We start from the raw sequence: 23,447 nt of genomic DNA on the forward strand, positions 1-23,447 counted from the left end.
CCACATGTGTGTGGTCCAAAATAGAAATGTCAGAGATGGTGACCATATTGAGCGTGCGGCGCAGAGAGTGGATGAGAAAGAGGAGATCGGTTCTAGAGTATGCACATGCGAGTAGAATGAGTATTCGTGGGCATCCAGGCATCTATATTACCAAGCATCCACCAAGCCCAGGTCCGTGATATCTTTTTTAAGCGCTGCCCACATCGCCCCCCTGCCCTGGAAATTAATAGGGGAGTGGTCCATTCGGAGGTCCCACAAGAGGTTTATGTCATCTTCCATAATGATATCCCCTTCCACGGAAGCCAGTTGTTCCCGCCGCAGTAGGTGTCTGAGGAACAGGTATTGCCCCTGGTTGGGAGCATTCAATAGAGTGAGATGGCGAGTGCCCCATTACAAAGTGAGTTGTACATAGCAACCATTTGTGTTGCATACTATTTTTAATGTGTGGGTGCAAAATCCCACCTTACATAGGATAAATACCCCAGTGTCCTGGTGGGTGCATGTGCACTAAACTGGTGGGGTATTTCCGGTGATGCATGTACGTTCTATCTGCCCTCAGAAGGTGTGTCTCCTGCAGGAAGACAACATTGGGGTGTTGAAGAAGGATGTAGCGCCATATTTGTTTCCTCTTGTTAGGGGAGTCCAAGCCCCTCACATTGAGTGAGAGTAACTTAGTATGTCGGTGGCTTGCCATTGTTCAGGAGGGAGGATGTGGAGGTGGGGGCAGCAACCCCACATAAGCGGGAATGTTAAGAGGGGGCAGAGTCACCATCCAGTACCGTAAACTTCCCCAATCAACCGTGTGACCCAGCTGGGGGTAGAGCCTAAGACAGGGCCTGGCTGCATTCTCAGGGTGATAGGGGACCTGCAGAGGAGCCAAAAGGGCAGGCACTGTGGGGCAGCTAGGGGGTGGGTACTGAGGAAATATTGAAACTCTCCTAGGTAGATTGCACGACCTGCATCAGAAAAACATGGTAAAAGTATTGCAAACCATATAAGACCAACGTGGCCTAACAGCTCCATTCAAATCCAGCCATGGCTAGCACTGAAGCACGCCAGTCACAGTGAAGAGGTTGGTCTCTGAAGGTGTGAATCAAGGGAGGGTGGCCAGCAACGCTGTGCAGTGGCGTAGCTAGGCACTTTGCCACTCGTGGACGTCTCTGCCTTTCCCACCCCACAGCCATGCTCAAGAGCAGGGGGTGCTGCTGATGATTCTTGCATTTGCCACCCCTGCGGCAAACTCATGTGAGAGTGGGGGGGCCACACCCCCCTGCTACACCACTGACTGTGTGTCACCATCACGGTCTAGAATGGTGGACCCTTCTCGGGGCATGTGAGGCAAGGCAATCGTGGAGACACCTGCAGACTCTAGGATCCCAAAGCCTGCCTGGTCAGTTCCAACAACTAGTAGTTCTTCTTTTTGACAATGTCTAGGCAGGTGTCCTTTCCAGTGCCAGTGCCTCCAGAAACGCAAGGCAAAAAGCAGCCTTTGGTCAAGGGATCCAGGATTAAGGGCCCACCCATGTCGCAGTGCAATTCAGTAATGTCCTTTTTAGTGTCCTGGCCATTGCTAGTCTACGTGCTTTGTCCACATGGTGGGGAGGCACCTCGGACCAGATGGGCCGAGGTGGGGGGCGAGGGGCTGACGCTGTGTCCATGGTCAGTTCCGCCTTCAGCCCAAGAAGGGTTTTGACTATGGTCAGCGACCGGATGGCCCGTCTGTTTCCCTCTCATGTAAAGATAATGGTGAAAGGATGGCCCCACTGGTATCGAATGTTGAGTTCTCGCAATTTGTCTTTGATCAGGCTGAAGTCCCTGAGCCTGCATCCAGTGGCTGCCTCAATGTCCGGGGGGCTGTTTTATTCCAGAGCGACATGACAGGGTTATCTCTCGCAACCCCTGCAGGGGTATCCCTTGCCAACTTGCCACTCAGCATGGCTGTCACTAAGGGTGCAAGGGGAAGTAGGCAATCGAGGGGATACGAGAGCCCCCGGCATGGCATCCGACGAGGTGCTAAGGCCCAGGCGCTTCCAATGTCGCCCAGCGAAGCCCCAGGAGGGCCAACCCATTGGCAACTCAGCAGGACAGGCAACCCAGTACCGACCCCAGGGTGAGCAGATCACAGTCTAATAATGAGGCCTCACTGTAGTGCAGGGCAGCTCAGCGGACGAATACAAACAATCCATCAGAGATCACAGCCTCCCTGGCAATTCAGACCACAGATGTTATTCCACAAGGCCCAGATGGGTGGGGACCTGTAGCGGGGCCAGGTCACACAAGAAGTCCAGGCCGATAGGGGTCAGCCCCTGTCCTTGCCAGAAGCAGTGCTGGGGCCCAGGTTGTATTTGTCTGTTCCCTGACACCAGTCCTAGGCCCATCAGGGAGCAGGCCCCAGGGCTGTGTGATCGTCACTAGCACATGCTGGGCAGCAGCCGGAGTCAGGTAGACTGCACATCTGCGGCCCGTATAATGTCCCCAGAAGCCTCCACAAAGCATGGGAGACTTTGCCTTCGCCCACCCCATGTGGCTCACTGCAGGATCTTACAACAGGCAAAACCCCTGTGGGCGACTCACCACCTCATGCTTGGGCTGCTTACTGTCTCAAAGAATCAGGCGTGATGAAGGGCTCCAGCACCTTCCAGGGGACTCTCTCAGTCATCTCCCCCAGTGGCAGGTGACAAAGGCCCCTTCCAGACCACTCCACGGGTTGGGGCTCAGCAGGGATCGCCCACCTCCGCCAGCAGCTGTCTGCCAATAGGGAGTGCCCGCAGTCCACACGGAGGTGGCATCTGACTATGTGAAGTAGCGTGACTGCACCGGGATCCTGGAGGGCTCCACCTCCATTAGCCACCAAGGATCCAGGATCGGCCCACATACCACAGGAAGAGACCTCCGAGATGAGGGCAGTGCCACAGCTCTTTCAGTTGGTGGGGGCACCGGTGATCCAGCCCAGGTACGACACTCCAGCCCTGCCAAATCTATCTCCTCTACGCAGGCCCCTAGGTAGGAAGCAGAAAAGGTCACAGGCAGGGACCTCTCATCAGCCGGGGGCCCAGCAGGCTGCCTCCACCACCACCACATGCAGCATGCATCCAGGCAGGATCTTCCAGTGCCCTTAGAGAAGCCTGGGGAGCCTGGAGCAGCAGGAAGGCATGTCTCACTACATGCACTCCTAGGCTGAGCTCCCCATCACTTGTGATTTTAACTGGACAGATGGGTCGACTCGATCAAGTGTAATAATTTTGATTACTCTGATCATGTTTTTTACCTACATTTGTACACATCACTCTGTGGTCTCAAATATTGGGATGTGCTGGTTGGGCTGAGGGAATTGCTGAATTATGTGAGTGTCCTATGCTTACAGATGCATTATGAATCTTTTAAGAGGATGGTTTAATGACAGAATCATTGTATGAATTTGTTATTTCAACAGAAGATAATTGACTTGATGTATTGAAATTCTGATTTCATATGTAAGATCTTTTATGGTTTCAACCAAATAAAGTTTAATCGATGTGAATGGAATTGAATGTTTTCTGTGTCTTTTTAATTGTGCAGTCTTCACAGCCACTGAAGCCGCTATTTAATACATCATCAGCAACCCACACTTACAACAACAATCGTTGAATAAAAATGTGCAGATCTGATTCAGAATATGTATGAATTACATGCACAGATGGAAGGTTTGGGCATCTACAATTTATAAAGGGGCATACAAAATAAATTCAACTGTTTTCACTATGGAATGATTTACCAATCTAAGATTAACTTTGGTGCATAAAAATCATGTGAATAAAATCACGTTGTTGATTCACAAATCCAGGAGAAGTGGACATGGTCTCATGTGAATTAATTTTGTTAAAATTCAAATCATTGCTGTCATGGTGGAATTCCCTTAATTGTATATCCAGTGTTACAGAAAGGTTTGTGTTAGATTCTGAATGGATCTACTTGGAAAATATGATGGACAGCCACACACTCAAAGTTTTGTATTTATTAACTAATGGTTTGTCTGTAGTTTTTTATTACTATAGCTCAGGCAAACGTTTTAAATGCATTGTTACCCTACAGGTCAATGTATGGAATTGCACTCCTATGTCCAATTCTGCAATTACCTAATTATTGAGTACTCCTGAAAATATGTTAGCTATGGGTCTCATTACAATGTTGGGCATGAAGTTCATCTCGGAAACCAACGGACTCGCCGTTGGCAGTTCCGCCAGACCGATGTTCGGTCGGAGTCCCAGTGTTCCCTATGGAAGCCCATGTTCTGCCCTACAAAACAGGCTCCTATGGGGAAATGGGGTGTGTGTGTAAAACCATGCACCCTGTCACAGGCACCCCTTGGTGCTTGTCACACAGTGCAGGGTTTTACAGGGGGTTCCCTTAGGCACACCCTCAGCCCCCAACTGATGGAAGCAGGATGAAGGGGGCCCTGCTAGAGGTCTCCAATGTCACTTCCTGACAGCCTTTTCATGTCGGACAGGCAGACTCAGAAAGGCTGTTGGAAATCAACACCATAATCGGTCGGTCAGAAGCGCTGTTTGTAGAGGTGCATGATGCGGTTCTGACTGACATGAATACCCTGAGAGCCAGTTGGAACCGATTCGGAATAACCATGTGGTTTACTTTCCGACCGCGAACATCGTAAATGGCTGTGCAGATTGTAAACTGACCTAGTCGGTCTGAGGGATTCCAACACTGTCTAGGAAATTCCGACTGTTGGGCGGAGGATTTCCGCCCTACATCGTCATAAGGCCTTAAGTGTCAAATTTGCTCTAACATAGGAGTAATGATAAATTAGCATATTTCGGCTTATCTTCTTACAGTTTTGGTAAATTGGCCTTAACACTAGTGAACTTGCTCAAATTGTGAATGCTTGAATTCCCTATAAATTCAACATGCATTGGATTCAACACCTTTTTCAGTGAATTGCATGGTACAATGTTTTGTGTGTTGGGAATGAAAAGCTCTTTAGTGCTGAATGAACAGTAGTCATAAAACAATAATTTCCTATTTTTTTTAAAGAAACTGAACAAGAAGTCCAGGGCAAATCAAAACACCTGATCAAAGGAAGCTCTGTGTGACCCTTGTATATCGCACAATCGATACCAATAATCATTAATGTACCTGACTGGACATCCATCCATAGGGGCTTATTTACAAGCCCCTTGCACCGCTGGTGCACCACGTTCCATGACACACCTACGGCGCAACCTACTGCGTGATATTTACAAGCACACGTAAAGCCAAACTGTGTGGCTTTAGGTGTGCTTATAAATATTGCCCCTTTTCACACAACACTTTGGGTGTTAGGGGCGTGGCATGGGTGTTGCTGTGGGTGTTCCGACACAACACCCATGTCCACTGATGCATCACCAGATTTACGAGCAATCATAAACCTGGAAATGCGTCATAATGCTACATGGCGTAGCAAGGCACAGCAAGGAGAAATGTTTTCATTTCTCCACATTTTTTTCCTCTTTCAATACGTACTGCATTCTACAGCACGCATTGGAAGAGGAAAAAAACCTCAATTGATTGTTTTTGTACAGGAGGGTGCCCCTTCCTGCACAAAAACAATCTCCCCACAATGCAGGCATCCTTGCACCATGGCAGCAGTTTGTGCGCCAGAAAAGGGAAAAGCACAGAGATGCAACATATTGATGTAAATATGTCGCATTCTTGTGCTTCCAAACTAACACAGCGCAACACAGCAAAATAACTTGCAGCACCACCGCTGCATTAGTTTCTCGTAAATAGGGGCCATAGTATGTTAACGGTAATCAATCATTGTGTTTATTTGAACTTTTTCCCCTTATCCATTCTTTCGTTTTAATACTTTAAAAGGTCACTTTTATAATCAGTGATATGTATGCTCAGGATTTCATTTTTGGCCCGAGGCCAACCTTTCCCAGCACTGCCCTTGGAAAGGCCTAGTTTACCTGGTCAAAGGCCTTCTTCGTGTCAAGTGAAAGAAGGCAGGCTGGAATGCCACCCACTGAATGTTGTCCGCCCCTGTTCGTTATGGAAAAATCCAACCTGGCCGGGGTCGAGCAGGCTGGAGAGATACAGCTCCAGATGGTTTGCCAGGATCTTAGTGTGGAGCTTTGAGTCTGTATTCAAAAGTGCAATGGGGCGAAATGACACGCACAGGAAGGCATCCTTTCCAGGCTTGGAATTGAGGGTAATCTCTGTCGCAGCCATCATTGAGGTGAAAGAGTTGAAGAGCCCCAAAAAGCGGTCCTAGAGAAGTGGGACGAAAGCTCTTGGTCCTAGAGAAGCGGTAAGAAAGCACTATAAAAAGTGATCGAAAGCCCTATCTGGGCCAGGCATTTTGGCTGAAGGGAGGTCCTTTAGAGCCCGCTGTAATTCAGCAAGTGTAATGGGGGGCCTCCAGCAGCTGTGCATGAGTCGGGTCCGGGGGGTCTTAAGAACAGGCATCGAGATAGGAGTCAATGTGGTCTTGAGGAACCTTGTCAGCTGTGTGGCCCAGTCAGCACCAACTTTTCCAATCTTGGCAATGTGGGTGCTAGCCTGTTTCTGGTGCAGTTTGCATGCCGAGAACAATTGCATCTTATCTCCTCTTGTAGTACCACTGCAGTAGAGCCCTTTCTGCTTTATTGGTTCTAGGTGTGAGAAGCTTGCCTTGGAGTAGAGCCAGTTGTCTTTTGTTGCACCTTAAGAGCTCTGACTGGTCAGGACGATCGAGGGATTTGATCTCTGCGGTAAGGCATATTTCCACTAACTGAGATTCTCTCACACGAGCACTGGCTATAGAGGAGATCATCCCCTTAATGGTGGCCTTAAAGCCATCCCACAGTCTGTGGCTTGTGATCTCCGGGAGATCATTTAGCTCAAAATAGTCAGTGAATCCCTTTTGGATGTCTTATGCATCTACTGGATCTCTCAGGAGTTGAGGGGTGAACTTCCAGTGTGGCTGCAACTTCCGCTCGGAACCATCCCAGCTCCAGACGATCTCCACATGTGTGTGGTCCAAAATAGAAATGTCAGAGATGGTGACCATATTGAGCGTGCGGTGCAGAGAGTGGATGAGAAAGAGGAGATCGGTTCTAGAGTATGCACATGCGAGTAGAATGAGTATTCGTGGGCATCCAGGCATCTATATTACCAAGCATCCACCAAGCCCAGGTCCGTGATATCTTTTTTAAGCGCTGCCCACATCGCCCCCCTGCCCTGGAAATTAATAGGGGAGTGGTCCATTCGGAGGTCCCACAAGAGGTTTATGTCATCTTCCATAATGATATCCCCTTCCACGGAAGCCAGTTGTTCCCGCCGCAGTAGGTGTCTGAGGAACAGGTATTGCCCCTGGTTGGGAGCATTCAATAGAGTGAGATGGCGAGTGCCCCATTACAAAGTGAGTTGTACATAGCAACCATTTGTGTTGCATACTATTTTTAATGTGTGGGTGCAAAATCCCACCTTACATAGGATAAATACCCCAGTGTCCTGGTGGGTGCATGTGCACTAAACTGGTGGGGTATTTCCGGTGATGCATGTACGTTCTATCTGCCCTCAGAAGGTGTGTCTCCTGCAGGAAGACAACATTGGGGTGTTGAAGAAGGATGTAGCGCCATATTTGTTTCCTCTTGTTAGGGGAGTCCAAGCCCCTCACATTGAGTGAGAGTAACTTAGTATGTCGGTGGCTTGCCATTGTTCAGGAGGGAGGATGTGGAGGTGGGGGCAGCAACCCCACATAAGCGGGAATGTTAAGAGGGGGCAGAGTCACCATCCAGTACCGTAAACTTCCCCAATCAACCGTGTGACCCAGCTGGGGGTAGAGCCTAAGACAGGGCCTGGCTGCATTCTCAGGGTGATAGGGGACCTGCAGAGGAGCCAAAAGGGCAGGCACTGTGGGGCAGCTAGGGGGTGGGTACTGAGGAAATATTGAAACTCTCCTAGGTAGATTGCACGACCTGCATCAGAAAAACATGGTAAAAGTATTGCAAACCATATAAGACCAACGTGGCCTAACAGCTCCATTCAAATCCAGCCATGGCTAGCACTGAAGCACGCCAGTCACAGTGAAGAGGGTGGTCTCTGAAGGTGTGAATCAAGGGAGGGTGGCCAGCAACGCTGTGCAGTGGCGTAGCTAGGCACTTTGCCACTCGTGGACGTCTCTGCCTTTCCCACCCCACAGCCATGCTCAAGAGCAGGGGGTGCTGCTGATGATTCTTGCATTTGCCACCCCTGCGGCAAACTCATGTGAGAGTGGGGGGGCCACACCCCCCTGCTACACCACTGACTGTGTGTCACCATCACGGTCTAGAATGGTGGACCCTTCTCTGGGCATGTGAGGCAAGGCAATCGTGGAGACACCTGCAGACTCTAGGATCCCAAAGCCTGCCTGGTCAGTTCCAACAACTAGTAGTTCTTCTTTTTGACAATGTCTAGGCAGGTGTCCTTTCCAGTGCCAGTGCCTCCAGAAACGCAAGGCAAAAAGCAGCCTTTGGTCAAGGGATCCAGGATTAAGGGCCCACCCATGTCGCAGTGCAATTCAGTAATGTCCTTTTTAGTGTCCTGGCCATTGCTAGTCTACGTGCTTTGTCCACATGGTGGGGAGGCACCTCGGACCAGATGGGCCGAGGTGGGGGGCGAGGGGCTGACGCTGTGTCCATGGTCAGTTCCGCCTTCAGCCCAAGAAGGGTTTTGACTATGGTCAGCGACCGGATGGCCCGTCTGTTTCCCTCTCATGTAAAGATAATGGTGAAAGGATGGCCCCACTGGTATCGAATGTTGAGTTCTCGCAATTTGTCTTTGATCAGGCTGAAGTCCCTGAGCCTGCATCCAGTGGCTGCCTCAATGTCCGGGGGGCTGTTTTATTCCAGAGCGACATCACAGGGTTATCTCTCGCAACCCCTGCAGGGGTATCCCTTGCCAACTTGCCACTCAGCATGGCTGTCACTAAGGGTGCAAGGGGAAGTAGGCAATCGAGGGGATACGAGAGCCCCCGGCATGGCATCCGACGAGGTGCTAAGGCCCAGGCGCTTCCAATGTCGCCCAGCGAAGCCCCAGGAGGGCCAACCCATTGGCAACTCAGCAGGACAGGCAACCCAGTACCGACCCCAGGGTGAGCAGATCACAGTCTAATAATGAGGCCTCACTGTAGTGCAGGGCAGCTCAGCGGACGAATACAAACAATCCATCAGAGATCACAGCCTCCCTGGCAATTCAGACCACAGATGTTATTCCACAAGGCCCAGATGGGTGGGGACCTGTAGCGGGGCCAGGTCACACAAGAAGTCCAGGCCGATAGGGGTCAGCCCCTGTCCTTGCCAGAAGCAGTGCTGGGGCCCAGGTTGTATTTGTCTGTTCCCTGACACCAGTCCTAGGCCCATCAGGGAGCAGGCCCCAGGGCTGTGTGATCGTCACTAGCACATGCTGGGCAGCAGCCGGAGTCAGGTAGACTGCACATCTGCGGCCCGTATAATGTCCCCAGAAGCCTCCACAAAGCATGGGAGACTTTGCCTTCGCCCACCCCATGTGGCTCACTGCAGGATCTTACAACAGGCAAAACCCCTGTGGGCGACTCACCACCTCATGCTTGGGCTGCTTACTGTCTCAAAGAATCAGGCGTGATGAAGGGCTCCAGCACCTTCCAGGGGACTCTCTCAGTCATCTCCCCCAGTGGCAGGTGACAAAGGCCCCTTCCAGACCACTCCACGGGTTGGGGCTCAGCAGGGATCGCCCACCTCCGCCAGCAGCTGTCTGCCAATAGGGAGTGCCCGCAGTCCACACGGAGGTGGCATCTGACTATGTGAAGTAGCGTGACTGCACCGGGATCCTGGAGGGCTCCACCTCCATTAGCCACCAAGGATCCAGGATCGGCCCACAGACCACAGGAAGAGACCTCCGAGATGAGGGCAGTGCCACAGCTCTTCCAGTTGGTGGGGGCACCGGTGATCCAGCCCAGGTACGACACTCCAGCCCTGCCAAATCTATCTCCTCTACGCAGGCCCCTAGGTAGGAAGCAGAAAAGGTCACAGGCAGGGACCTCTCATCAGCCGGGGGCCCAGCAGGCTGCCTCCACCACCACCACATGCAGCATGCATCCAGGCAGGATCTTCCAGTGCCCTTAGAGAAGCCTGGGGAGCCTGGAGCAGCAGGAAGGCATGTCTCACTACATGCACTCCTAGGCTGAGCTCCCCATCACTTGTGATTTTAACTGGACAGATGGGTCGACTCGATCAAGTGTAATAATTTTGATTACTCTGATCATGTTTTTTACCTACATTTGTACACATCACTCTGTGGTCTCAAATATTGGGATGTGCTGGTTGGGCTGAGGGAATTGCTGAATTATGTGAGTGTCCTATGCTTACAGATGCATTATGAATCTTTTAAGAGGATGGTTTAATGACAGAATCATTGTATGAATTTGTTATTTCAACAGAAGATAATTGACTTGATGTATTGAAATTCTGATTTCATATGTAAGATCTTTTATGGTTTCAACCAAATAAAGTTTAATTGATGTGAATGGAATTGAATGTTTTCTGTGTCTTTTTAATTGTGCAGTCTTCACAGCCACTGAAGCCGCTATTTAATACATCATCAGCAACCCACACTTACAACAACAATCGTTGAATAAAAATGTTCAGATCTGATTCAGAATATGTATGAATTACATGCACAGATGGAAGGTTTGGGCATCTACAATTTATAAAGGGGCATACAAAATAAATTCAACTGTTTTCACTATGGAATGATTTACCAATCTAAGATTAACTTTGGTGCATAAAAATCATGTGAATAAAATCACGTTGTTGATTCACAAATCCAGGAGAAGTGGACATGGTCTCATGTGAATTAATTTTGTTAAAATTCAAATCATTGCTGTCATGGTGGAATTCCCTTAATTGTATATCCAGTGTTACAGAAAGGTTTGTGTTAGATTCTGAATGGATCTACTTGGAAAATATGATGGACAGCCACACACTCAAAGTTTTGTATTTATTAACTAATGGTTTGTCTGTAGTTTTTTATTACTATAGCTCAGGCAAACGTTTTAAATGCATTGTTACCCTACAGGTCAATGTATGGAATTGCACTCCTATGTCCAATTCTGCAATTACCTAATTATTGAGTACTCCTGAAAATATGTTAGCTATGGGTCTCATTACAATGTTGGGCATGAAGTTCATCTCGGAAACCAACGGACTCGCCGTTGGCAGTTCCGCCAGACCGATGTTCGGTCGGAGTCCCAGTGTTCCCTATGGAAGCCCATGTTCTGCCCTACAAAACAGGCTCCTATGGGGAAATGGGGTGTGTGTGTAAAACCATGCACCCTGTCACAGGCACCCCTTCGTGCTTGTCACACAGTGCAGGGTTTTACAGGGGGTTCCCTTAGGCACACCCTCAGCCCCCAACTGATGGAAGCAGGATGAAGGGGGCCCTGCTAGAGGTCTCCAATGTCACTTCCTGACAGCCTTTTCATGTCGGACAGGCAGACTCAGAAAGGCTGTTGGAAATCAACACCATAATCGGTCGGTCAGAAGCGCTGTTTGTAGAGGTGCATGATGCGGTTCTGACTGACATGAATACCCTGAGAGCCAGTTGGAACCGATTCGGAATAACCATGTGGTTTACTTTCCGACCGCGAACATCGTAAATGGCTGTGCAGATTGTAAACTGACCTAGTCGGTCTGAGGGATTCCAACACTGTCTAGGAAATTCCGACTGTTGGGCGGAGGATTTCCGCCCTACATCGTCATAAGGCCTTAAGTGTCAAATTTGCTCTAACATAGGAGTAATGATAAATTAGCATATTTCGGCTTATCTTCTTACAGTTTTGGTAAATTGGCCTTAACACTAGTGAACTTGCTCAAATTGTGAATGCTTGAATTCCCTATAAATTCAACATGCATTGGATTCAACACCTTTTTCAGTGAATTGCATGGTACAATGTTTTGTGTGTTGGGAATGAAAAGCTCTTTAGTGCTGAATGAACAGTAGTCATAAAACAATAATTTCCTATTTTTTTTAAAGAAACTGAACAAGAAGTCCAGGGCAAATCAAAACACCTGATCAAAGGAAGCTCTGTGTGACCCTTGTATATCGCACAATCGATACCAATAATCATTAATGTACCTGACTGGACATCCATCCATAGGGGCTTATTTACAAGCCCCTTGCACCGCTGGTGCACCACGTTCCATGACACACCTACGGCGCAACCTACTGCGTGATATTTACAAGCACACGTAAAGCCAAACTGTGTGGCTTTAGGTGTGCTTATAAATATTGCCCCTTTTCACACAACACTTTGGGTGTTAGGGGCGTGGCATGGGTGTTGCTGTGGGTGTTCCGACACAACACCCATGTCCACTGATGCATCACCAGATTTACGAGCAATCATAAACCTGGAAATGCGTCATAATGCTACATGGCGTAGCAAGGCACAGCAAGGAGAAATGTTTTCATTTCTCCACATTTTTTTCCTCTTTCAATACGTACTGCATTCTACAGCACGCATTGGAAGAGGAAAAAAACCTCAATTGATTGTTTTTGTACAGGAGGGTGCCCCTTCCTGCACAAAAACAATCTCCCCACAATGCAGGCATCCTTGCACCATGGCAGCAGTTTGTGCGCCAGAAAAGGGAAAAGCACAGAGATGCAACATATTGATGTAAATATGTCGCATTCTTGTGCTTCCAAACGAACACAGCGCAACACAGCAAAATAACTTGCAGCACCACCGCTGCATTAGTTTCTCGTAAATAGGGGCCATAGTATGTTAACGGTAATCAATCATTGTGTTTATTTGAACTTTTTCCCCTTATCCATTCTTTCGTTTTACTACTTTAAAAGGTCACTTTTATAATCAGTGATATGTATGCTCAGGATTTCATTTTTGGCCCGAGGCCAACCTTTCCCAGCACTGCCCTTGGAAAGGCCTAGTTTACCTGGTCAAAGGCCTTCTTCGTGTCAAGTGAAAGAAGGCAGGCTGGAATGCCACCCACTGAATGTTGTCCGCCCCTGTTCGTTATGGAAAAATCCAACCTGTCCGGGGTCGAGCAGGCTGGAGAGATACAGCTCCAGATGGTTTGCCAGGATCTTAGTGTGGAGCTTTGAGTCTGTATTCAAAAGTGCAATGGGGCGAAATGACACGCACAGGAAGGCATCCTTTCCAGGCTTGGAATTGAGGGTAATCTCTGTCGCAGCCATCATTGAGGTGAAAGAGTTGAAGAGCCCCAAAAAGCGGTCCTAGAGAAGTGGGACGAAAGCTCTTGGTCCTAGAGAAGCGGTAAGAAAGCACTATAAAAAGTGATCGAAAGCCCTATCTGGGCCAGGCATTTTGGCTGAAGGGAGGTCCTTTAGAGCCCGCTGTAATTCAGCAAGTGTAATGGGGGGCCTCCAGCAGCTGTGCATGAGTCGGGTCCGGGGGGTCTTAAGAACAGGCATCGAGATAGGAGTCAATGTGGTCTTGAGGAACCTTGTCAGCTGTGTGGCCCAGTCAGCACCAACTTTTCCAATCTTGGCAATGTGGGTGCTAGCCTGTTTCTGGTGCAGTTTGCATGCCGAGAACAATTGCATCTTATCTCCTCTTGTAGTACCACTGCAGTAGAGCCCTTTCTGCTTTATTGGTTCTAGGTGTGAGAAGCTTGCCTTGGAGTAGAGCCAGTTGTCTTTTGTTGCACCTTAAGAGCTCTGACTGGTCAGGACGATCGAGGGATTTGATCTCTGCGGTAAGGCATATTTCCACTAACTGAGATTCTCTCACACGAGCACTGGCTATAGAGGAGATCATCCCCTTAATGGTGGCCTTAAAGCCATCCCACAGTCTGTGGCTTGTGATCTCCGGGAGATCATTTAGCTCAAAATAGTCAGTGAATCCCTTTTGGATGTCTTATGCATCTACTGGATCTCTCAGGAGTTGAGGGGTGAACTTCCAGTGTGGCTGCAACTTCCGCTCGGAACCATCCCAGCTCCAGACGATCTCCACATGTGTGTGGTCCAAAATAGAAATGTCAGAGATGGTGACCATATTGAGCGTGCGGCGCAGAGAGTGGATGAGAAAGAGGAGATCGGTTCTAGAGTATGCACATGCGAGTAGAATGAGTATTCGTGGGCATCCAGGCATCTATATTACCAAGCATCCACCAAGCCCAGGTCCGTGATATCTTTTTTAAGCGCTGCCCACATCGCCCCCCTGCCCTGGAAATTAATAGGGGAGTGGTCCATTCGGAGGTCCCACAAGAGGTTTATGTCATCTTCCATAATGATATCCCCTTCCACGGAAGCCAGTTGTTCCCGCCGCAGTAGGTGTCTGAGGAACAGGTATTGCCCCTGGTTGGGAGCATTCAATAGAGTGAGATGGCGAGTGCCCCATTACAAAGTGAGTTGTACATAGCAACCATTTGTGTTGCATACTATTTTTAATGTGTGGGTGCAAAATCCCACCTTACATAGGATAAATACCCCAGTGTCCTGGTGGGTGCATGTGCACTAAACTGGTGGGGTATTTCCGGTGATGCATGTACGTTCTATCTGCCCTCAGAAGGTGTGTCTCCTGCAGGAAGACAACATTGGGGTGTTGAAGAAGGATGTAGCGCCATATTTGTTTCCTCTTGTTAGGGGAGTCCAAGCCCCTCACATTGAGTGAGAGTAACTTAGTATGTCGGTGGCTTGCCATTGTTCAGGAGGGAGGATGTGGAGGTGGGGGCAGCAACCCCACATAAGCGGGAATGTTAATAGGGGGCAGAGTCACCATCCAGTACCGTAAACTTCCCCAATCAACCGTGTGACCCAGCTGGGGGTAGAGCCTAAGACAGGGCCTGGCTGCATTCTCAGGGTGATAGGGGACCTGCAGAGGAGCCAAAAGGGCAGGCACTGTGGGGCAGCTAGGGGGTGGGTACTGAGGAAATATTGAAACTCTCCTAGGTAGATTGCACGACCTGCATCAGAAAAACATGGTAAAAGTATTGAAAACCATATAAGACCAACGTGGCCTAAAAGCTCCATTCAAATCCAGCCATGGCTAGCACTGAAGCACGCCAGTCACAGTGAAGAGGTTGGTCTCTGAAGGTGTGAATCAAGGGAGGGTGGCCAGCAACGCTGTGCAGTGGCGTAGCTAGGCACTTTGCCACTCGTGGACGTCTCTGCCTTTCCCACCCCACAGCCATGCTCAAGAGCAGGGGGTGCTGCTGATGATTCTTGCATTTGCCACCCCTGCGGCAAACTCATGTGAGAGTGGGGGGGCCACACCCCCCTGCTACACCACTGACTGTGTGTCACCATCACGGTCTAGAATGGTGGACCCTTCTCGGGGCATGTGAGGCAAGGCAATCGTGGAGACACCTGCAGACTCTAGGATCCCAAAGCCTGCCTGGTCAGTTCCAACAACTAGTAGTTCTTCTTTTTGACAATGTCTAGGCAGGTGTCCTTTCCAGTGCCAGTGCCTCCAGAAACGCAAGGCAAAAAGCAGCCTTTGGTCAAGGGATCCAGGATTAAGGGCCCACCCATGTCGCAGTGCAATTCAGTAATGTCCTTTTTAGTGTCCTGGCCATTGCTAGTCTACGTGCTTTGTCCACATGGTGGGGAGGCACCTCGGACCAGATGGGCCGAGGTGGGGGCGAGGGGCTGACGCTGTGTCCATGGTCAGTTCCGCCTTCAGCCCAAGAAGGGTTTTGACTATGGTCAGCGACCGGATGGCCCGTCTGTTTCCCTCTCATGTAAAGATAATGGTGAAAGGATGGCCCCACTGGTATCGAATGTTGAGTTCTCGCAATTTGTCTTTGATCAGGCTGAAGTCCCTGAGCCTGCATCCAGTGGCTGCCTCAATGTCCGGGGGGCTGTTTTATTCCAGAGCGACATCACAGGGTTATCTCTCGCAACCCCTGCAGGGGTATCCCTTGCCAACTTGCCACTCAGCATGGCTGTCACTAAGGGTGCAAGGGGAAGTAGGCAATCGAGGGGATACGAGAGCCCCCGGCATGGCATCCGACGAGGTGCTAAGGCCCAGGCGCTTCCAATGTCGCCCAGCGAAGCCCCAGGAGGGCCAACCCATTGGCAACTCAGCAGGACAGGCAACCCAGTACCGACCCCAGGGTGAGCAGATCACAGTCTAATAATGAGGCCTCACTGTAGTGCAGGGCAGCTCAGCGGACGAATACAAACAATCCATCAGAGATCACAGCCTCCCTGGCAATTCAGACCACAGATGTTATTCCACAAGGCCCAGATGGGTGGGGACCTGTAGCGGGGCCAGGTCACACAAGAAGTCCAGGCCGATAGGGGTCAGCCCCTGTCCTTGCCAGAAGCAGTGCTGGGGCCCAGGTTGTATTTGTCTGTTCCCTGACACCAGTCCTAGGCCCATCAGGGAGCAGGCCCCAGGGCTGTGTGATCGTCACTAGCACATGCTGGGCAGCAGCCGGAGTCAGGTAGACTGCACATCTGCGGCCCGTATAATGTCCCCAGAAGCCTCCACAAAGCATGGGAGACTTTGCCTTCGCCCACCCCATGTGGCTCACTGCAGGATCTTACAACAGGCAAAACCCCTGTGGGCGACTCACCACCTCATGCTTGGGCTGCTTACTGTCTCAAAGAATCAGGCGTGATGAAGGGCTCCAGCACCTTCCAGGGGACTCTCTCAGTCATCTCCCCCAGTGGCAGGTGACAAAGGCCCCTTCCAGACCACTCCACGGGTTGGGGCTCAGCAGGGATCGCCCACCTCCGCCAGCAGCTGTCTGCCAATAGGGAGTGCCCACAGTCCACACGGAGGTGGCATCTGACTATGTGAAGTAGCGTGACTGCACCGGGATCCTGGAGGGCTCCACCTCCATTAGCCACCAAGGATCCAGGATCGGCCCACAGACCACAGGAAGAGACCTCCGAGATGAGGGCAGTGCCACAGCTCTTCCAGTTGGTGGGGGCACCGGTGATCCAGCCCAGGTACGACACTCCAGCCCTGCCAAATCTATCTCCTCTACGCAGGCCCCTAGGTAGGAAGCAGAAAAGGTCACAGGCAGGGACCTCTCATCAGCCGGGGGCCCAGCAGGCTGCCTCCACCACCACCACATGCAGCATGCATCCAGGCAGGATCTTCCAGTGCCCTTAGAGAAGCCTGGGGAGCCTGGAGCAGCAGGAAGGCATGTCTCACTACATGCACTCCTAGGCTGAGCTCCCCATCACTTGTGATTTTAACTGGACAGATGGGTCGACTCGATCAAGTGTAATAATTTTGATTACTCTGATCATGTTTTTTACCTACATTTGTACACATCACTCTGTGGTCTCAAATATTGGGATGTGCTGGTTGGGCTGAGGGAATTGCTGAATTATGTGAGTGTCCTATGCTTACAGATGCATTATGAATCTTTTAAGAGGATGGTTTAATGACAGAATCATTGTATGAATTTGTTATTTCAACAGAAGATAATTGACTTGATGTATTGAAATTCTGATTTCATATGTAAGATCTTTTATGGTTTCAACCAAATAAAGTTTAATTGATGTGAATGGAATTGAATGTTTTCTGTGTCTTTTTAATTGTGCAGTCTTCACAGCCACTGAAGCCGCTATTTAATACATCATCAGCAACCCACACTTACAACAACAATCGTTGAATAAAAATGTGCAGATCTGATTCAGAATATGTATGAATTACATGCACAGATGGAAGGTTTGGGCATCTACAATTTATAAAGGGGCATACAAAATAAATTCAACTGTTTTCACTATGGAATGATTTACCAATCTAAGATTAACTTTGGTGCATAAAAATCATGTGAATAAAATCACGTTGTTGATTCACAAATCCAGGAGAAGTGGACATGGTCTCATGTGAATTAATTTTGTTAAAATTCAAATCATTGCTGTCATGGTGGAATTCCCTTAATTGTATATCCAGTGTTACAGAAAGGTTTGTGTTAGATTCTGAATGGATCTACTTGGAAAATATGATGGACAGCCACACACTCAAAGTTTTGTATTTATTAACTAATGGTTTGTCTGTAGTTTTTTATTACTATAGCTCAGGCAAACGTTTTAAATGCATTGTTACCCTACAGGTCAATGTATGGAATTGCACTCCTATGTCCAATTCTGCAATTACCTAATTATTGAGTACTCCTGAAAATATGTTAGCTATGGGTCTCATTACAATGTTGGGCATGAAGTTCATCTCGGAAACCAACGGACTCGCCGTTGGCAGTTCCGCCAGACCGATGTTCGGTCGGAGTCCCAGTGTTCCCTATGGAAGCCCATGTTCTGCCCTACAAAACAGGCTCCTATGGGGAAATGGGGTGTGTGTGTAAAACCATGCACCCTGTCACAGGCACCCCTTGGTGCTTGTCACACAGTGCAGGGTTTTACAGGGGGTTCCCTTAGGCACACCCTCAGCCCCCAACTGATGGAAGCAGGATGAAGGGGGCCCTGCTAGAGGTCTCCAATGTCACTTCCTGACAGCCTTTTCATGTCGGACAGGCAGACTCAGAAAGGCTGTTGGAAATCAACACCATAATCGGTCGGTCAGAAGCGCTGTTTGTAGAGGTGCATGATGCGGTTCTGACTGACATGAATACCCTGAGAGCCAGTTGGAACCGATTCGGAATAACCATGTGGTTTACTTTCCGAACGCGAACATCGTAAATGGCTGTGCAGATTGTAAACTGACCTAGTCGGTCTGAGGGATTCCAACACTGTCTAGGAAATTCCGACTGTTGGGCGGAGGATTTCCGCCCTACATCGTCATAAGGCCTTAAGTGTCAAATTTGCTCTAACATAGGAGTAATGATAAATTAGCATATTTCGGCTTATCTTCTTACAGTTTTGGTAAATTGGCCTTAACACTAGTGAACTTGCTCAAATTGTGAATGCTTGAATTCCCTATAAATTCAACATGCATTGGATTCAACACCTTTTTCAGTGAATTGCATGGTACAATGTTTTGTGTGTTGGGAATGAAAAGCTCTTTAGTGCTGAATGAACAGTAGTCATAAAACAATAATTTCCTATTTTTTTTAAAGAAACTGAACAAGAAGTCCAGGGCAAATCAAAACACCTGATCAAAGGAAGCTCTGTGTGACCCTTGTATATCGCACAATCGATACCAATAATCATTAATGTACCTGACTGGACATCCATCCATAGGGGCTTATTTACAAGCCCCTTGCACCGCTGGTGCACCACGTTCCATGACACACCTACGGCGCAACCTACTGCGTGATATTTACAAGCACACGTAAAGCCAAACTGTGTGGCTTTAGGTGTGCTTATAAATATTGCCCCTTTTCACACAACACTTTGGGTGTTAGGGGCGTGGCATGGGTGTTGCTGTGGGTGTTCCTACACAACACCCATGTCCACTGATGCATCACCAGATTTACGAGCAATCATAAACCTGGAAATGCGTCATAATGCTACATGGCGTAGCAAGGCACAGCAAGGAGAAATGTTTTCATTTCTCCACATTTTTTTCCTCTTTCAATACGTACTGCATTCTACAGCACGCATTGGAAGAGGAAAAAAACCTCAATGGATTGTTTTGGTACAGGAGGGTGCCCCTTCCTGCACAAAAACAATCTCCCCACAATGCGGGCATCCTTGCACCATGGCAGCAGTTTGTGCGCCAGAAAAGGGAAAAGCACAGAGATGCAACATATTGATGTAAATATGTCGCATTCTTGTGCTTCCAAACTAACACAGCGCAACACAGCAAAATAACTTGCAGCACCACCGCTCCATTAGTTTCTCGTAAATAGGGGCCATAGTATGTTAACGGTAATCAATCATTGTGTTTATTTGAACTTTTTCCCCTTATCCATTCTTTCGTTTTAATACTTTAAAAGGTCACTTTTATAATCAGTGATATGTATGCAAGTATCATTGTTGCTTCTATTCAAAGTGGTGTTTCTACTTAATCTCTCACAGGCCAGGACGTCTATAGGCTTAAGTGCCACATCATGTCTCCAATCACAATAAACAAAAAGATTGCACATTGTTTATTTACCCGTAAGCCTCTATTCAGTACTATCATCTGGTTCACACCCAATCATGATGTACATTTTTATGACAATTAGAAAGTCATTTTTGATTCTTTTAATATCTGAGGTTCCTCAACATTGAATAAAAAATACAGCCAGCATATATCCAGCCCACGAGCAATCTGCTGTAAGTGTGTTCATGATGTCTCTGGCCACCGGGGTGTTGCTATCTAACAAACCAATGCAGGTTTGCTAACGTTCTTTATGATTGACAGAAGGGGCCTCATTTATGAGTTGTTGCCGTAGGGCAGCGCCGCAGGCCTTCCTGCTGCACTTCCAACACGGCAAAAGAGAAGGCCAGGAATGCACTGTATCTATCAGATAAGACGCATTCCTGTCCTTTTCCCTAGTGCTGGCGCGCAATGGGCTGCCATGCACCAACGCAGGCACCTTTGCACCATGGTGCAAGGGTGCCTGCATTGGGAGCATGATTATCTTTGTGCAGGAAGGGAAACGTTCCTGCACAAAAACAATCACAAGAGGCTTTTTCCTCTTTCTATGTGTGGTGCAGAAAAAGGAAAAATATTTCTCCTCGTTGCCCCTCCCTCACGCCTCCCCTGGGGAGGAGTACGTTTTTATTGCTGGCTCAGACTAATGATTTCTCGTCAATTTGGGGCCATGTCAAAAAGCCATGGGTTTTGCTGGGAACGCCCTCATAAATAATGATTGCATGCCCCTTTAACGCAGAAAACTGAGTTAAAGGGAACGCTATTTACAAGGCAGCATTAAGCTAAAAAAAAGTGGCTTAGTGATCCTGGTAAATATGGAGCAGGCTCCTGCGCCACCATAGGGTTACAAAAAGTGACACACCAGTGGCGCAAGGGGCTTATAAATAAGCCGCAAAGTTGTTTTCCTACTGTGTTAACATTTCTGCCAACATGGGAAGATTGCTCTAGATCTAATACATCACCATGTAACCTCGATGTTTGTTGCTGATTAATGCCGAAGAAATTCTAAAGTATAGGCCTGTCAGCTTGTCGCATTAGGTTATTACTAAAGTTAAGTGAGAGATGTGAAGTCTAAATGGCGGTTTTACGTTTTAATTTTCCAAACACAACAAACCAGTGCAGCAAGTACGTTGCAGCAGAAAATATGACACCGCACCTGTCACTTGTCTTACGAATATAGCACTGGTAAGCCACAAGCCAACTTTACCCTTTAGAAAGCAGATCTTTTATAGTTTTGATCTAATACTGTATTTGCAGGGTCTTGAACTGAGCTTGCAGTAGTATTGATAATGTTCTGATGTCGGCAATAAACTTTACCATGATAAGCGCTGGTGCTTCTTTATCAACAAATAATCCAATCTAAGGTTTGCTACATCTAATATAGCAACAAAAACAAACAAGCATTGTCAAAGCCAATAGTTCTGCCTTTGGCAAGCTGTGTTGATGATTAGGCTTTTTTATTTTTCATCGTACGTATATACCATAAACATGAAAATAAACATAAAAGAAAACTTGCATCCTCCTAAACAATGTAGTATTTTGTTTAGCATAAAAAAATCAAATGCAAAAAAATAACCATCAACTATAACTTTAATAGAAGAATATACTTGTTTCCCAGCAGACAGGTGTACTTAGAAACCCTTTTTTGATTTAATGAACATTACAGGAAATTATGACTCTAACTGGTGCAGGGAAAACTTACTTTGTCTCTGAGTTACTGCAAACTGATGACATACTGAGTAAATTTGCATTTGTTGGAGCAGGAGGACTGACACAACTTACAGTCCTACTACTCTGCTCAGAATTGGAGAAGTGCTGTGTTTTGGATGGCACATCCTCAGCTGGTTTCCCCCTTGGGAACCTCTGCCCTGGCAGTCCCTCCACCAAATGGCTTCCAGTCACAGTGACAGTAGTCCTACCTTATGTAGGCTGACGAGACCATCGCTGATTTTGCCTGCCCATCGCCACAATGAGATGCATGGTAGAGACAGGCAAGGAAATTGCAAAAGGGTCAAGAAGGTGGGCAGCTGCATTTTGAATCATTTTTAAGCATCTGAGTAGAGTCTGAGAATTGCCCAGATACAGGATTTTGCCATAGTCAAGGCGGCAAATGATGATGTCCTCAACAATGATGTTCTTGCCAGACAGAGCAAGAAGTGGAAGGATTTTTTTCAAAATATATTTTTATTATGAAAGGAAAAAGAACAAGCATTTGCAATGCAATAGGTCTCACATTTACGAAAGTTTAAGCTATTGGCATTGTAAGTGTCAATGCCTTTTATTTATCGTTTTTGATAATTAACACATAAATAAAACGTACTATTATTTACAATGCCAATAGCTGAAACTCTTGCGAGACCTATTTCATTTTGAAGAAGGGGCTGCCATTGTTCCGGACAGCTTGGAAAGTGAAAGCGCGCATGGCGCGCTGAATGTTGCAGGAAAATCATGTATGCCTGATATGAGGGGTCCTGGGAAGTGCAAACTGTAAGGAAAGTTCTAGCAGTCACTGAAATGAATTAAGGGGTGGGGCAGAAAATTGGAGGGAAAAAGTATACCTAAGGATGTTGTGACAACACCACACTTGTTCTCTCTGGTCCTTCAAACCTCACTTGCACTTTTCCCTGGTCTTGGAAATTGTGCATTTTCCACTCGAACACCTGGGGATAAAGCATATATTCCGGATTGTCTCTGACAGTGATGGAAAAGTATAATACAAAGTGCCTGGAGGTGCAAGGGGCGCGTTTTCTATGACCCCAGGGGTTCTTTGCTATTACAGAAAGGACCACAGAAGCTTGTGAGGCACCTCCAGGAACATGGGTAGTGCTGGTGTATGTTTAGCTCCGGTGGTATGCCAAGGAAGCTTACCCTTATTTGCATAGGGGAGTGCCCCACACAATAGAGGGGATACTTTTCAACTAACATATTACGGGCTTGCGAGAGGCCCTCAGGGGGAGCACTTACAGTGCACCCCATAGCAGTGACACACAGTCAGTGCACCCACCGAGGGCACGCCATGGGCGGTGCCAAGGGGGCTCCACAGATACCTCATGGTGGCCCCAATAACCTGTCTGCAGGTGGGTCCCTGACCCCCGTTTAATGTGAGTCCGGGTCTGCTGCCTCAGTGACAAGAGGACTGAACTCTTTAAACATCTGCCCCCGCTTTCTCTAAGTCACTGGGGAGGGAAACGATAGACTGTACTGGGGTGCAATGTACTGGTCTGTCCCGGGCTCACCCAGTTAAAGGTGTCGGGCACTGTACCCTAATGTGGGACTGCCCGGTCCTTTTTCTACACCTCCTCCTCCTAAAAGTGGTTCTGCAAATGCTCTATTGTATGTAAAAAAAATCCCTGATGTGGTTATGTCAATCTTTAATTTTTGATGATAGAATGGGCACAACTCCCCTGTGTCTGGCTTCTGAACTATCTTCTAGGTCATGGAGTTCATTTGCTATAGTGCTCCGAGGCCACGCTTGGCCAGCAGCGCGTTACAG

The sequence above is a fragment of the Triturus cristatus genome, chromosome 6 (assembly GCF_964204655.1).
Source record: "Triturus cristatus chromosome 6, aTriCri1.1, whole genome shotgun sequence".
NCBI classification, from domain to species: Eukaryota; Metazoa; Chordata; class Amphibia; order Caudata; family Salamandridae; genus Triturus; species Triturus cristatus.